This window comes from Poecile atricapillus, chromosome 3 (genome assembly GCF_030490865.1).
Source record: "Poecile atricapillus isolate bPoeAtr1 chromosome 3, bPoeAtr1.hap1, whole genome shotgun sequence".
In the NCBI taxonomy this organism is placed as follows: domain Eukaryota; kingdom Metazoa; phylum Chordata; class Aves; order Passeriformes; family Paridae; genus Poecile; species Poecile atricapillus.
The window spans coordinates 105,834,810-105,848,281 of record NC_081251.1 but is presented as its reverse complement, the minus strand read 5'-3'; the positions used below and the strand labels follow the sequence as shown (position 1 = coordinate 105,848,281).

The following is a 13,472-nucleotide window of genomic DNA, read 5'->3' as shown; positions in this document are numbered from 1 at the left end:
GGAGGGTGGAGAACTGCAGTGCTGACAGCTGTGAAAGCAACTTGATCCATCCAGAAGAGCTGGTTTGATAACTTCATGCCTGAGTGGCAGAGAACACCCCTCCTTTCAAGATTTTGAACCAGTTGGCAATTACCAGGACAGACATTGCACAGGTCAAGCATGTTAACTATAGAACAAGTGCTGCTTGTCCCAGCAACATAATCAGCATATGCCACCCTGTCAGGTGTCCTAAGCAGATGTCACACCCTTTTGATTCTTTATCCTACCTTCTGACTGCTCACCCTGTCACTCTGACTAGTCACTGTCTCAGGCAGCACTTAGGAAGCCTTTCTAGAAGGCTTCAGCATCATGGGCAGAAAGCTCACATTACACTTCCAAGAATTACTTTCAGTGCAGTCTCTGGAAACAAAGGTCAGGACAAGAAGCACCCCCCTTCACAGTCCAGTTCTCTGCAAAAGCACTGCAAAAGTCCTCAAAGTAGTTCATAAAATAAACATGCTGACAGCACTGTCAGGTCAACTCAGGCCAGAAGTTTATGCAATTCAGAACTCAAAGCCCTGTCCCTTGGCTGTCCCCCACTCCTCACCTGCCCCAGCACAGTCGCAGTGTACTGCTTAAAACTCAGAATTTAAGCTGATTTGTTCTAAATTCCACAGACTGCTCTAGGTTCTTGCAACAGTCTAGTCCCAGCAAATCAAGTATAAAAGACACGAGTACTAACTTTACAAGAGGTGGTATTCACAGAATGGCCACTTCTACACTGAAGTCTTCCTAAGCCACTGGACAATACTTTGGACATCTCTGTACAGGTCTCCATGACAATACATTTCAGTACTGCTACAGAGGCAACCAAAACAACAGACTTTCATTGGTTTGGGGGTTTTATTCGTTTTTTGTAGCACATTTTAACACTTTGCTAAACCCAGCTCCATCCCAGTAATGGAGTTACCAATCCAATTTCACATTCACACAAGGAGTGGCTGTTTCAGAGGAATGTTCCATGTTCTGCACACACAACAGAGAGGCAACGCTGCCTCCTGCCACAGGATTAAAGACAGGCTGGTAGATTCACCCAACTCACTCATGGAGTTGATCACTATGCTGTTGGAAATTCCCATGTACACAGAAGATCTGAACCTTGGGCTTTTAGTACATACATAAGTGTTCTCATCTGTCAAGCCATATGGCACTAGAACTTGTAGCACAGTGCTCTAGGCCCGGAAAGTCACAGCTATATTTTTCTTTTTTCAAGATGTTCACCTGACCTTTGAAGTTTCTGTAGTACTGAACTAAGAGACTCCAGACTAAGGTCACATCTGCTGCTCTGTCTGGAGCAAAAAAGACCACCTGTCTAATGCAAAAAGACCATCAACTGGACTTGCCCCTGAAGTCTGCCATCCATTCACACCTATTACTGTGGCTGTTCACCAATCAGTCCCTACATCATTTTGGCTTCCTCCAACCTGAATTATTCCCTTACAACCTGTGGGCTAATGCATGATTCTGACTGGCACGATCACTTCCTAACCCAGGTCAAACCGGCTGAGAGACACAAGAGAAGCAACATTGTGCAGCAAGACACAGAAGCAGACAGATTTGAATGGGAGCAAATATAGCCAAGGGAAGATACTACCACTCAGTTTCCTATAAACTCCTCACTCCACTCTGTAACCACTACAGCATGACTGCTATTTATTCTCACCAGCTAAGTACCCAGAACAAGCACCATTTGTTGAAAAACTAAGCCAGATTTTGAGAACAGTAGCTTCTTGTGTATGCAGGCAGTATTTCAATTGAACAAACCCCACTAAATAACCCATTTCTTAAAGCATGAGGTAAAATGAAAAGCTAATTCCTGCTTCCCCTAAGTACACAGGAGCAGCTGATGACCTACTTGCCCTGCATTGACAGAACACGAGAATGAAAACACTCAGACACCTGCACGCTATGAAAATAAGAGACAGCCTGCTTTAAATGCAATTTCTTCCCTTTAAGCACGTTAATTGACAAGAAGTACTAACACAGTTACCTTTAAGTTTCAGCTTAATACAGCCTGAAATCTCTGAACACATTAGCCACATCCTTCTATTAAAAAAAAAAAGCACACTACTTGCTAAACTCACTTGGTTTTAGATACAGTACAGTGTTTTGATCAACAAGCACTGAATCACAATTAGTAACTGCTTCTGTGGACAGTGAGTTGAACACAATTGCCCACAAATGCAGCAGAACATTAAAATACATTTAAATCCCACTTGCTTTTTAGTTTTAAGTCACTTTCATTAGTGTAACTATCCCTCGTCAGTACTTCCATTTGCTCTATCACAAGGAGTTTAAAGAGTATAAAAGCTGTAAATCTTCTAGCCGGTAGTCTTAATATCTGGTTTGCACAGAAACCTGCACTTTGCTAGAAGTCAACTTCAAATCAAGACTCCCAGCACCCCTTCAGCTTTCAGTATCCCTGAACTCTTTTTTCCTGACACCATACATTTGCCTCCACACAACAGCAGCTCAAATCCCCTGCTCACATTTCAATACGGATGCTTGACAGGGTCCCCCACCACCACCTGAAGGGTGAAAAGCAAACTGAAGTGAGCTGCACTAAGCTCAAGCCATCTTGCTTGAAATTTTGTTCAACCTCCACACCCAGGGGGAGTTCACGGCTTGAATCAAAAGCTTAAAATAATTTATCATGAGGAAACTGCTGCACTGCATTTCAATGTAAGGCATTCTCTCAGTGCTTCACGTAGAAAATTTTCCTTGGAGAGAAAGGAGACAAACTGCTTAAACATTTCTTGTTTTGGTGTAGCGAATGAAGGAAAGTGTAGGCATGTGTGAACTGAGCTCCAGAGGATAGAAAGAAAATATGTTAACCTTCAAACCTTATTTGGACACATCTTCTGTTAAAAAAAAAATAAAAATAATTACTAGATTTAAGCCACAAAATTGTCCTCCCCTTCTTCCAGCAGTCCTACTCCATGCAATAAACTCACAGGAAGCTATGGGGCTCACACAGACCTTAATGCATCGCTGCTTTCTTACTGCTGACTAGTAAATAGTGCCAAGTAGCTCATTTTAAGGCCAGAAATAATTAAATGTTTCAAATATTTCAGCTATAAATAGGGCTGAGCTAAGTTCCAAAGACTTGTTTGGATATCCAATAAGACTAATAGAGGAGTAGGGGCAGGGTACAGGAGGAAAAGACACATTTAACTCCCCGTGTTCCTTCAGGGCAATGGGATGTTAAAGGGACATATCTAGAACTGTTACATAAACCGTGAGCTGAGAAGCACCTGAAGCTACAATTCTGCAAGGGAAGGGGAAAAAGAAGATATTCTGATGACCTAGATACCTCTGAAGCACCACAACTAATCAAACAATAGACCTGTCTACTCCTAAGTGCCTTAAATTGCTTCTCTGCTGAACGGTCGGCATGCATGCAGGAGCAGACAGCTCTCCCCTACACAAAATACTGAGAAGCTGGCATTTTGTGATCTCCATTTACTGGGACAAAAAAAAAAAACCAAAAAAACACAGGTGAGAGGGAAACTTCATATAATGAAAGTGTGTAGCAAAAAAAGTCAACCCTCAAATTCAGCTCTTCTCAATCAATTCAAGTAAGAGAATGCCAATAAGCAGAGACTAAGACAAAAGCAGTACAAACCCCATAAGTAAAAAATAAAATTATATAAAAGGATTGCTTTTTAGAAAGCACATTATGAACTTGGTAAGAAAGATGTTTCTCCACAGCTACAAAAAAAATTGTGCAGGGTAAGGATAGTGGCAAAGCATGCTTCTCTTCCTTCTTCCCCTCTGCCCAAAAATCACGGCTATTAATAGCACACTCACTGAAGGACCTAACAGGATCTCTACCCACAGTAAGATTCACCAGTACTTTTCCAGCACCCTCAAAGAAAGCTGTATTAAAACAGTAAGGGCAGATGAAAGCATTAAAAGGCCTCTTGCCCACCTTTTCTTTGCTTTCTTACCCATCATGAAGGTTCTTGAGGATGGAAATAAGAGTACTCCAGATCTGACAATGTCCTAGTTCACCATGAACTCTGGAAATGGCAAGTGACAGCTCCTCATGAACACCGAAAGCTAACTGGATCCTTGCAGGCCACACACATTTAAACCAAACACACTTCTGCTTGTATTTCAGAGTGATTTTATTTAAGGTTGTTGCTCACTCAAGAAGTTGGTATTTTTTAATTGGTTTAGGCCAAAACCATGTTTTATGTACCTTGCACATATCCTCATGTCAACAGCCAGTAATTTAAACAATGAGCAGCTAACCTAAATTGGTGTTTTGAGCAAGAATAAGGAGAAAAAAATAAAGTGAGAGATGCCAACTGCAATTACCCTATGTTTGGTCTTTAGCTTGCCAGTCAGAGGTGGTTTAGTTACAGAGATGCATCACACCACGGCCACAGAGGAGCTCAGCAGAAAGCAAAGCGAGTGCTTCCTTTGGCTGTACAGGAAGGTATGCCAAAGGGTCAGGTTTCCTACTCACTTCCAGGATAAACAAGTTGTCAGTCACGAACACCAATGTAAGGAAACACAGTAAGCCAAAGAGGCTCAAACTTTTCTTTTTTGCTTTTAGCAAGCTGAATGGCAGCCACAGTGTGGCCAGCAGGATGACGGTGGTGATCAACCTCCTGTACTCAGCACTGGTAAGGCCACACCTCAAATATTGAGTTCAGCTTTGAGCCCCTCACTGCAAGAAAGACCCTGAGGTGCTGGTGAAGGGTCTGCAGCACAACTCTTATCAGGAGCAGCTGAGGGAGATGGGGGAGTTTAGCCTGGAGAAAAGGAGGCTCAGGGTGACCTTAGCACACTCTGCAACTCCCTGAAAGGAGGCTGTAGTGGGGTGAGAGGTGGTCACTTCTCCCAGGTAACAAGTGACAAGATGAGAAGAAATGGCATCAAATGGTGCCAGGGAAGGTTTACGCTTGATATTAAGAAACATTTCTTCAAAGGAAGGGTGGTCAGGTATTGGAACAGGCTGACCGAGGATGTGGTGGAATCACAGGTCATCATAACCATAAATCAAGTGGATGTAGCACTTGGGGACATGCTGTTAATGGAGAACACAGCAGCACCAGGATAACAGCTGGACTCTGATCTTAGAGGTATTTTCCAACCTTAACAATTCAATGAAGCTTCCAACCAAAAGTGATCTTTCAGCCCAACCTCAGTTCACACTCAACTTCCAAACTCTTTCAGTTCCTGCAGCTAACAGAGCCTTCCAGCCAGTTTTTCCAGCACTGAACTCCAGAATTCTACATCTCATTTCAAAGAATAAAGGGCAGTACAGAGACAGTGTAGCTTTCTTTATAAAGCTGTCTTCTCTAGATCACAGTTTGCAAAACTGATCCAGTAACTACCTGCAGACAGCTCCATGGAACATTTTCGTTTCTTCTCCTTCTCCCTTCTTGACTGTTTTTAACCTGGTAGGGTCACTGATACGCACCAGATGAAAGGGAAGTGTTACAGGGGAAACACAACATACATCAACACAATTAACACCAAGATCAACAATGCGAATCAAAACAGGAAAAAAAGTCCTACACAAGGCACAGTCAAAGAAAAATTTTTTTAAAAAAAATCACATTTTGCATGTCTTCACTTTATCTCCACTTGAGGAAGAGATTTTTTCTCACACTGCTACAAGAAAAACAGTTTCTATCAGGGTCCCTGCTGCTAAGCACGTAGAGAAACAGGCCTGGGCTGCCATATCCCTTTCCTGCAATTAAACCATAATAACTGATACAATACCTAAGTCCATGCACTTAAAGCCCCACACCTACTGCCACAACTCCTGAGTCTCTGCCAGGCATCATTGCTGCTGCTACACACAAATCCCTTGTTAAGGCAACAGCTCAAAGTACATTAATTCTGCCAACAGGACAGTGCCAGTAACTGCCTCCTCCCCTCTCCCCGTTGCCTCTTCAAGCCTGTTTCAATAGCACAGCTGAGTCTTAACCACCCACTCACAGGGGCTCTCCCACTCTTTCCCATTTCCAGCACTTCGCAGCACCACACTGCCTTTCCTGCTAATTCTGCCACATATCCAGTGCTGCTTAGAGTTAAGTCAGCTACAGAAGCCAAACCAGCAGAAAGCAATCCAATACAAGCAGTTTCCTACAAACTGTATCAGTCTAATAGGAATCCAACGAGCACCAGAACTGAAGACAAACAGCAGAGCCATACAGCCTCCTCTGCAGGGCACAGTTCAGCTGTACTGTTGAACAGCCCAGGGCTGCTGCCCTCTGTGCTGGCACTGCTGTCTCAGGTCCAGCACCAACTTATCTTGGACACTAATGATGTGATGTGCTCTGCACTCTGCAGCCTCTGAAACAGCCACACAGCATGGCTGAGGGGGAGGCACAAACTGCTTCACTGGGCACTGGTGCCAAAAGAAAAGTTCAGCTCTGTAACTACAACCCAGTTCAGCTGGAAGATTTCTCCAGACTCCCGAAACTCACAAGTACAGTTAAGAAGCATATTCATGTAGGAACTGACTTGGTGATATGTGATAACACTGCAAAGATGGGTAGACAACTGGGCTGTAACTGGATCTGACTGTGTGTTGCCAAAGATTTGTCTCTATCTGAAAGTCCAGATTTAGGCTGGGGTAGCAAACACATTTGTTAACCTTCACTTAAGAACAAGGTTTCCTTCCTTTACAAATGGAGGTTGCCACAGGTTTCAGTCTGTCAGTATTACAGGCCAGGACATGTGACTGGTGGGAAGACCTCGAGCTCGGCATACTCCTTCCTGCACTGGAGCAGTATTCCCTAGAACACACCGATGGAATACACTGCACCCACTAAGAGCTGTGCCTAGGGCAGAGAAGACTGGAAAAACATTGATTTCAAAATCACTAGGTAAGCTGTCCCAAGGACACTATAACACACACACTTCAGCAGCTCAGCTCCATACAAGCACCTTCCTATGTTCAAAAGGCTCAAGGCCCACCTACTTACCAAAGGATTTTTAACATCATTCACAACTCTAGTTACCACAGAAACATCAGCCACCGCTACAAAACAAGTCTCAACAACTGGAGCATTTTTCAGTTTTAAACACATTTTCCTGGGACAGAAAATGCCATTATCATGTGTACATTGATGGCTGCTGGCCAGTCAAGCCTAGAGGTACAGAACTGAAAGAAGTCAGCAATCTCAGGCGTAAGGCAAGCCACGCTTATCATCCCAATAAGAAAAAACACAGAGTGGGGGGCTGCTTACTACTTCTCTTTACATCAAGTTCTCAAACTTGTCTAAATACACTTGGACAATCAAACTGCTTTTCTGCAGGACTAACCATATGTTGAGACCACAATGGTTTAATATACATCTTTCACTTGGATGAAGAAGAAAGAGGCAAATACAGCTCTACAAAGTCTGTATGCTATAGTACTCCTGTCCAACCAACAGTGCTGTCTCTGTAGATCATACTTATGTCCTCATTTGATGGATCCATGAAATCTTTCCTTACAGTATAGAGAGTAAACTCTGGGGAGAAAAGGCTAGGACTGTAAGATGAACTGAAACAGAGAAAGCAGTGTGCTCCTCTTCAAAGCTCACAAAAGCTTAATCTAGTCCTAATGCACCACAGAAATAAATCAACAAGAGATTAGACTAAAGAACAGCTCAGTTTGATATCTGATTAATGACACAGTGATATGTCTGCAACTCAAAGTACTCAGAACAAGACTAAGAATAATATTCAATCTTTCACAAGCCAACTTCCAACCTCTTCAAAAGCATCAAATTGCATTTCGAGGGTCTTCTCAAATAAGCAGGATTTCACATAGCATCTGAAGGTTCTACAAGCATTTAATCACAATTGCTATCTAAATGTTCAAGTAGATAGCATTTTCATTTTTCCATTGAAAAAAATTAAGTTTAAAAGCACAAGTTGCATTTCTTAATGTATGTACTAGCAGTATTTTATTCTGAAAGGTTTTTGCCTTTTAAATCTCAGCACGTAACATGTAAGTCTTCAGCAGCTATTAGCTTTAGAAAATACTTCAGTTCTATGTCCTAACCCTCAAAATCATTATTTACTGTACTTTTTCAAACTATTTATTAGCAACAAGCCTGACGTACCAGCAGTTAGAAAGATTTCCTTTTAAGAATTTTGAACTGCATTCCCTTCCTATCCTAATGACAAGCTTAAGACTTTGTTCTCTGAAAGATACGTGTTAACTGCTTTGAGGGCAGCTTCAAGGCAATGTTTAAAATCTTGACAAACATAGTTCCTAAGTTCAGGATTACAAAGTATTTAAGAAACTTAATTCTCTTAAAGACAAGATGACTTTTTGCTTTAAGAAAGTGATTTGATTATATCAACAGCCTTAACCTAATTTTCTATAGCAGTCATTTTCACCATTATGTTATGTCTAAGCAATACATTAAAGGAGGCCAAGCTTCTGTCTCCACGCCTAGGAGTTCACTTACTTCCAGTGACTGTTCCTCCCCTGAAATCTGGGCTGTGATGATTCCCATATTAGGCAAAGCATTGACAGATTGAACCTTTTATTTCCCAAAGGTTTACAGTTCCCTGAGTAGATCACACCACATGGACCAAGGCAAACAAACACTGAAAAGCAAAAGTCAGAAGAACCTTTCTTTCACACAGAAGAGGTTGAGGAGGGGAACAAGACAGCAAGTTTGCAGGTAGTAATATCACAGGATTGGGTTTAAAGAGACAGATAAAATAACTGCACTTATTCTTCCACTCAGCAGTACCACCCTGCTGGAGGAGATAAGAGGTGAGAACAACTTTCCCAAGTATGCACAACATAGGGAAAGCAGTCCTAACACGTCAGTACAAGCAGTTGACACATGTTCTCCAACAAGTTTCTGTAACTTTCAATCCAAGTGAAAAAAAAAGCCACCTTGTTATCCAGGAGCCATTATCCAATACATTGCTCAAAAAGACATTCAAAATATTTTACTGAGACCAGTAAGAACTTGTAAATTCAACATGCTTATCTCTGAAGTGACAGTGGGAAAATAAATGCATTATAATTTGACACTAACTACAGACTGGAACCTGATTCTGATGTCACTGGAACAACAACTGCGTAAGAGCAAATTAAGTTCTACTCTCAAACATCAATTCACTGGAAATTGCATTCTACATTCCATGTCTACAACCTGTACAACACCTTATCAGTTCAAGTCTTCAACATTTTGGCTTCTACTCCACTCCTTTAAGAGAAAACTGCCAGGACCTGCAGAAGCAAATCCCACCTTGCCATGCAAAAATCACCAATGTATAGGGCTGAAAATGCAGTCTTCATTTGCTTACCATCTGCACTGAAAATACATTTGGGGGCGGGGGGGGGGGGGGAAGCCCAATAAACTACCTGAGACATCTCCCCTCCTAGTAAAGCATATCAGAACTTCCCTCATACAGACTGTAAATAGAGGTCAAGTAACCAAGCTGTGAACAAAAAATCCTTCCCCCAAAGACACTTTATGCAGTCCTAGGCTTTTGCTAATCCTCTCACCTATTCCTCCAGGACAGACAAGAGCAAGGCCACTCTTAAAGTAAGCTGTTTCTTTTTAAAGTAATTTCTGCAAAGGCCCAAATGGACTTCTCTTTCAGCTTATACTTGATTTCCTATTAGTCCTACTTGTAAGTTCATCAAGGGAGCATCAAACAGATAAAAATTCCAATATCCAGCTTACTGCATTTACTCAAGTAACTTCTGGACTGCCTTGGATGTAGTGCCATCTTAGGTGGCAAGCATTCCACTTTAAGTTCTTCCAACCTTAAAGAGAAGCCACTTACTAACCTTTTCCTTTTTTTTTTCTGTTTAGTTAATTGTTGGTGATTTAACTTTAGTTAAAAGCATACCTTTTCTTTTTCTTCTTGTTTAGTTAATTGAAGGAAATACTTACAAAGCTTCAAAGATCAAAGCACAAAGATCTACTATTCTCACACTAAAATGAGATATAAACCAGTCTTGTTACTTCAAGGAGTAACATCCCCATGGAGCAGCCAAAATTCCCAGTGACAGATTCCAGACAAACTGAATAGACAGCTTTAGAAGGATGTTCACATGCTTACACATCCTGTAGAGATAATTATGGCCCGAGAACAGGGATGTGGGCTCCCTCCCTAACACAAAAGAGGACAGTGAGCTCCTTGCTTTGCTGCAGAACAAGAACTCCAGTTAAACACCAACTTGGGGAGTTGAAGGAAGGAACTTCAAAAGTTCTTCCAACTTTTATATTCAAAGTGTTTAAAAAAACTTGGTAAGCACATGAAATCTTGTCTTCCTGGAAATGAACACTACACAGAATATGTTATTTCAGAAATAAACAGAAGCTAAAGGTCAGGCAAGTTAGTTACCAATGCTCTCAGAACACAAGTTCTTATTATGTATTACTTTGCTCCTAGAAATGCCTTGACTATAATCCTTATCCTAGAAGACATCACTTATCTTCTCAGTCATTTTTTTGCAGCTAACTGAAACAGCAGATATTAATATGAGCCATGTTTTCAAGTATATCTAAAACTTGCTCATTTGCTTGTTCTGGTCTTTCAGACACAAATCCCAACCCCAGAAATGTATTCACATAAATCAACTCCCTACACAGCACCATGACCTTAAAATGAGCTACAGGATGAGATAGTGATTCTTTGTATCATATCAAGAACAACCTTCCAAAACAAAGGAAAGCTACTTCTGTCTTTCCTCCAGATATATCAGGAAATTCAGGTTGCTGAAAATGTTTTAAAAAAAGAAATCCAGTCATACTTCAGCAAGAGTAAAGTCTAAACTACCACCATAATTTTTGTTGACCAATGGCAAATACATCTGCCTATGCAATAACTTAGAAAATATTTTCTTATGCCTTGTTCACCTTAGATAGTTGAGGTTAAAGACATAACCTAAAATACTAACAACTAGTAAAGTAAGTTTAAGAAATAAATGCAGCCTTTAGCAAAAAGTTGAAAAAATGCTCAGGCAGCTTGCAAGTCACACTGTAGGCACAGCATGCAGCAACAGTAGAAAAAGAAATTAAGTAAATTAAAAAACAAGGCAAGAACTCAGCCTGATTTTAAAGTTTAAAACTTCCCATTCAAAGACTGCCATGAATATCAAAAATCATCCCAGGGATGGGGTCTGTTCATAATCATAACACAAGAACAAAAGCAAATTCAAACTTAACTTATGAAAGGTGACATTTCAGTGAAATCTGGCAGTTTTTGTTATGAATGTCCTTGAAACTTCCACAGACTGTGATAAGATGTACAACAGTCTAGTAACAACAGGCACAAAGTTAAAAGTATTTTTATTACAGTGCTGAAGTGAAGCCTGCGATCGTGCTGGCACTGGAGACCAACACTACTGTGGTTCACTACCAAACCAACAAGGACACAGAATCTGCACCTGCATTTCCATCTGCCTATTTCATCTGGTTTGGAAGTTGGGACACTCAAAGCTGGGGACGATGTGATGTGACCACCAGGAGATAAGTACTCTTCTATTACACTGGAGGAAAATCCCCAGCCCTTCTCCCCCCAACAGACCTGCTCCTGTCCAGGCTGGCCAGCATGAGGTAGTATCCCTTTTATTATTAGGGCAGGAAGAAAAAACAATTCCTCATCTATCACAGCACCTCACTCCAGTCAGTGCTACTGTATTAGTACGGTCAGTAAGCAAATATTAACCACTGATATTTAAGCAAACCACAGAGACTGCAGTTGACACAGGTACTTAAGAAGTATCAGGACTCTTGTAAGATGTGGCTCAAGCATTCCTGTATATCCAACACAAACAAGAGCTGCCTGGCCTCCTAAACTAGGACAGACTGTCATGTTTAAAACAATGCTTTTGCAACAATTCATGTGAAACTGTTCTGTGCTAGAACTATTTCTCTGCTAGGTTTTGTTTTAAGATGCAGGCAAGTGAACATAAAAAGAAAACAGCCTTCCTCAACTCCACTCCCTGCTTTCAAAATATTTCCAGCTGAAAAAACAAAAAGTTAGTACTACTATTTGAGAAGGTGCTGTAACATGATTATCGATTTTAGGGTAAGCTAGGACGTAACAGTTGTTAAGCAACACTCAGTAATGGTACAGGAGGAGTTAAAAGCTTCTCCTGCTGTTACACTGCTGCTCCTGTAACTACTCCAACCTATCCCTCTGCTTTACTTCACTGTCCAGAAAGCCCTTCTGCAGGCAGGCACACACCATCCACAGCTGTACACACAGACCCTATCACCTAAGTTGTTCCATGATTAAAGTTCAGAAGCAACTAAGAGTGACACATGCATGTTTCCACTGCTAATGATGACACAGCTAATTAAAGGCCATTTATTACAGGTGTGCTGGCACTTTTATAACCTTGAGAAAACGATGCACTAGTCTAATACTTTGAGATTATTAAAGGACACAGTGGCAAAAACACAGAAAACTGAAATCAAAGGAAACTGAGCAGTGCTGGGAGGGTGAGAGACCATTCCTTGAGTAGTAAAGCAGTATCACATCCTCAATTTCAATCTCTGGGCTCTTTTAAATTATTCAAATTGCAATACTGCAAAACACAATCAAACTTTTCCTGATGCTCAGAAGCACTGCCTTTTCCTCCCTGTAAATCAAGCCAGGTGTGTTGTCACTCCGTATCTCCCAGTCTGTAGGGCAGTTAGATTTCCCTATCTCTAGTTAGCTTGCAAATCAAGCAGTTAAAACCAATCGTGGCACATGGATCTGCTAGGTTTTGTTTAATTGTGCCCAGTCCAATCGTTCCGCTTCCAAATTAAGTGAGAGTTACACAACAAAGATGTTAAAATAGTTCAGTGTTCCAGTGCAGTGCTAAAAACCTCACATGATCCAACTCAGCGTTCGAGTCAGTACAGCCCTCACTAGTCCCAGGTGCCCCCTCGCCAAGCGTACGGCAGGGAGACTGCTACGAGCTCTCGGCTTTTAAGCCGTTCTTGAGAAATAACCATACTTTAAGAAACACACTGCGCAGACTCCAGCACACCCGAGGCTAAACACCCAGCCAAAGCCATGTCCCATCCCCACCAGGGGATAGATTACAGGCAAGAGCAGCGCTGACAGCGGAGCGCACCAGCTCCATGTGGGGGACGGGCCGACAGGGCTCAGTCACCTCCTTCCCCGAGCCGCCCGGGGCTGCTCCCTCCGCAAGCGGACGCGGGCCCGGGAAAGTCGGCGCCCTCCGGGCTACCTGGCTCCGGTCCCGGCACTGTGCAACGCTAGCGCCCCGCGGCCCCCGGGCCCCTCCGGGCCGCAGCCCCCGCTCCTCACGGGGGTGAGGCAAACACGGCGAGGCCCGGCCGCACCGCAGCGGGGAATAAGGTCACCGACAGTGGCCCCCGGGCCGCCCCCGCTCCGGCACGGGCCGCCGACCGCAGCGGGGGAGGCCCCGGCCGCAGAGCGGGGAAAGCGGGGTGACCCCGCCGGGGAGCGACGGCAGGCCG

At 42.6% G+C, this 13,472-nt stretch overlaps 1 protein-coding gene across 6 annotated transcripts in view; it reads right to left on the bottom strand.

Annotated features, from left to right (window-relative positions):
- The window catches only part of ATL2 (atlastin GTPase 2), a 40,435-nt gene that overhangs the window by 23,200 nt on the left and 3,763 nt on the right, over positions 1–13,472 (bottom strand). The window lies entirely within an intron of this gene.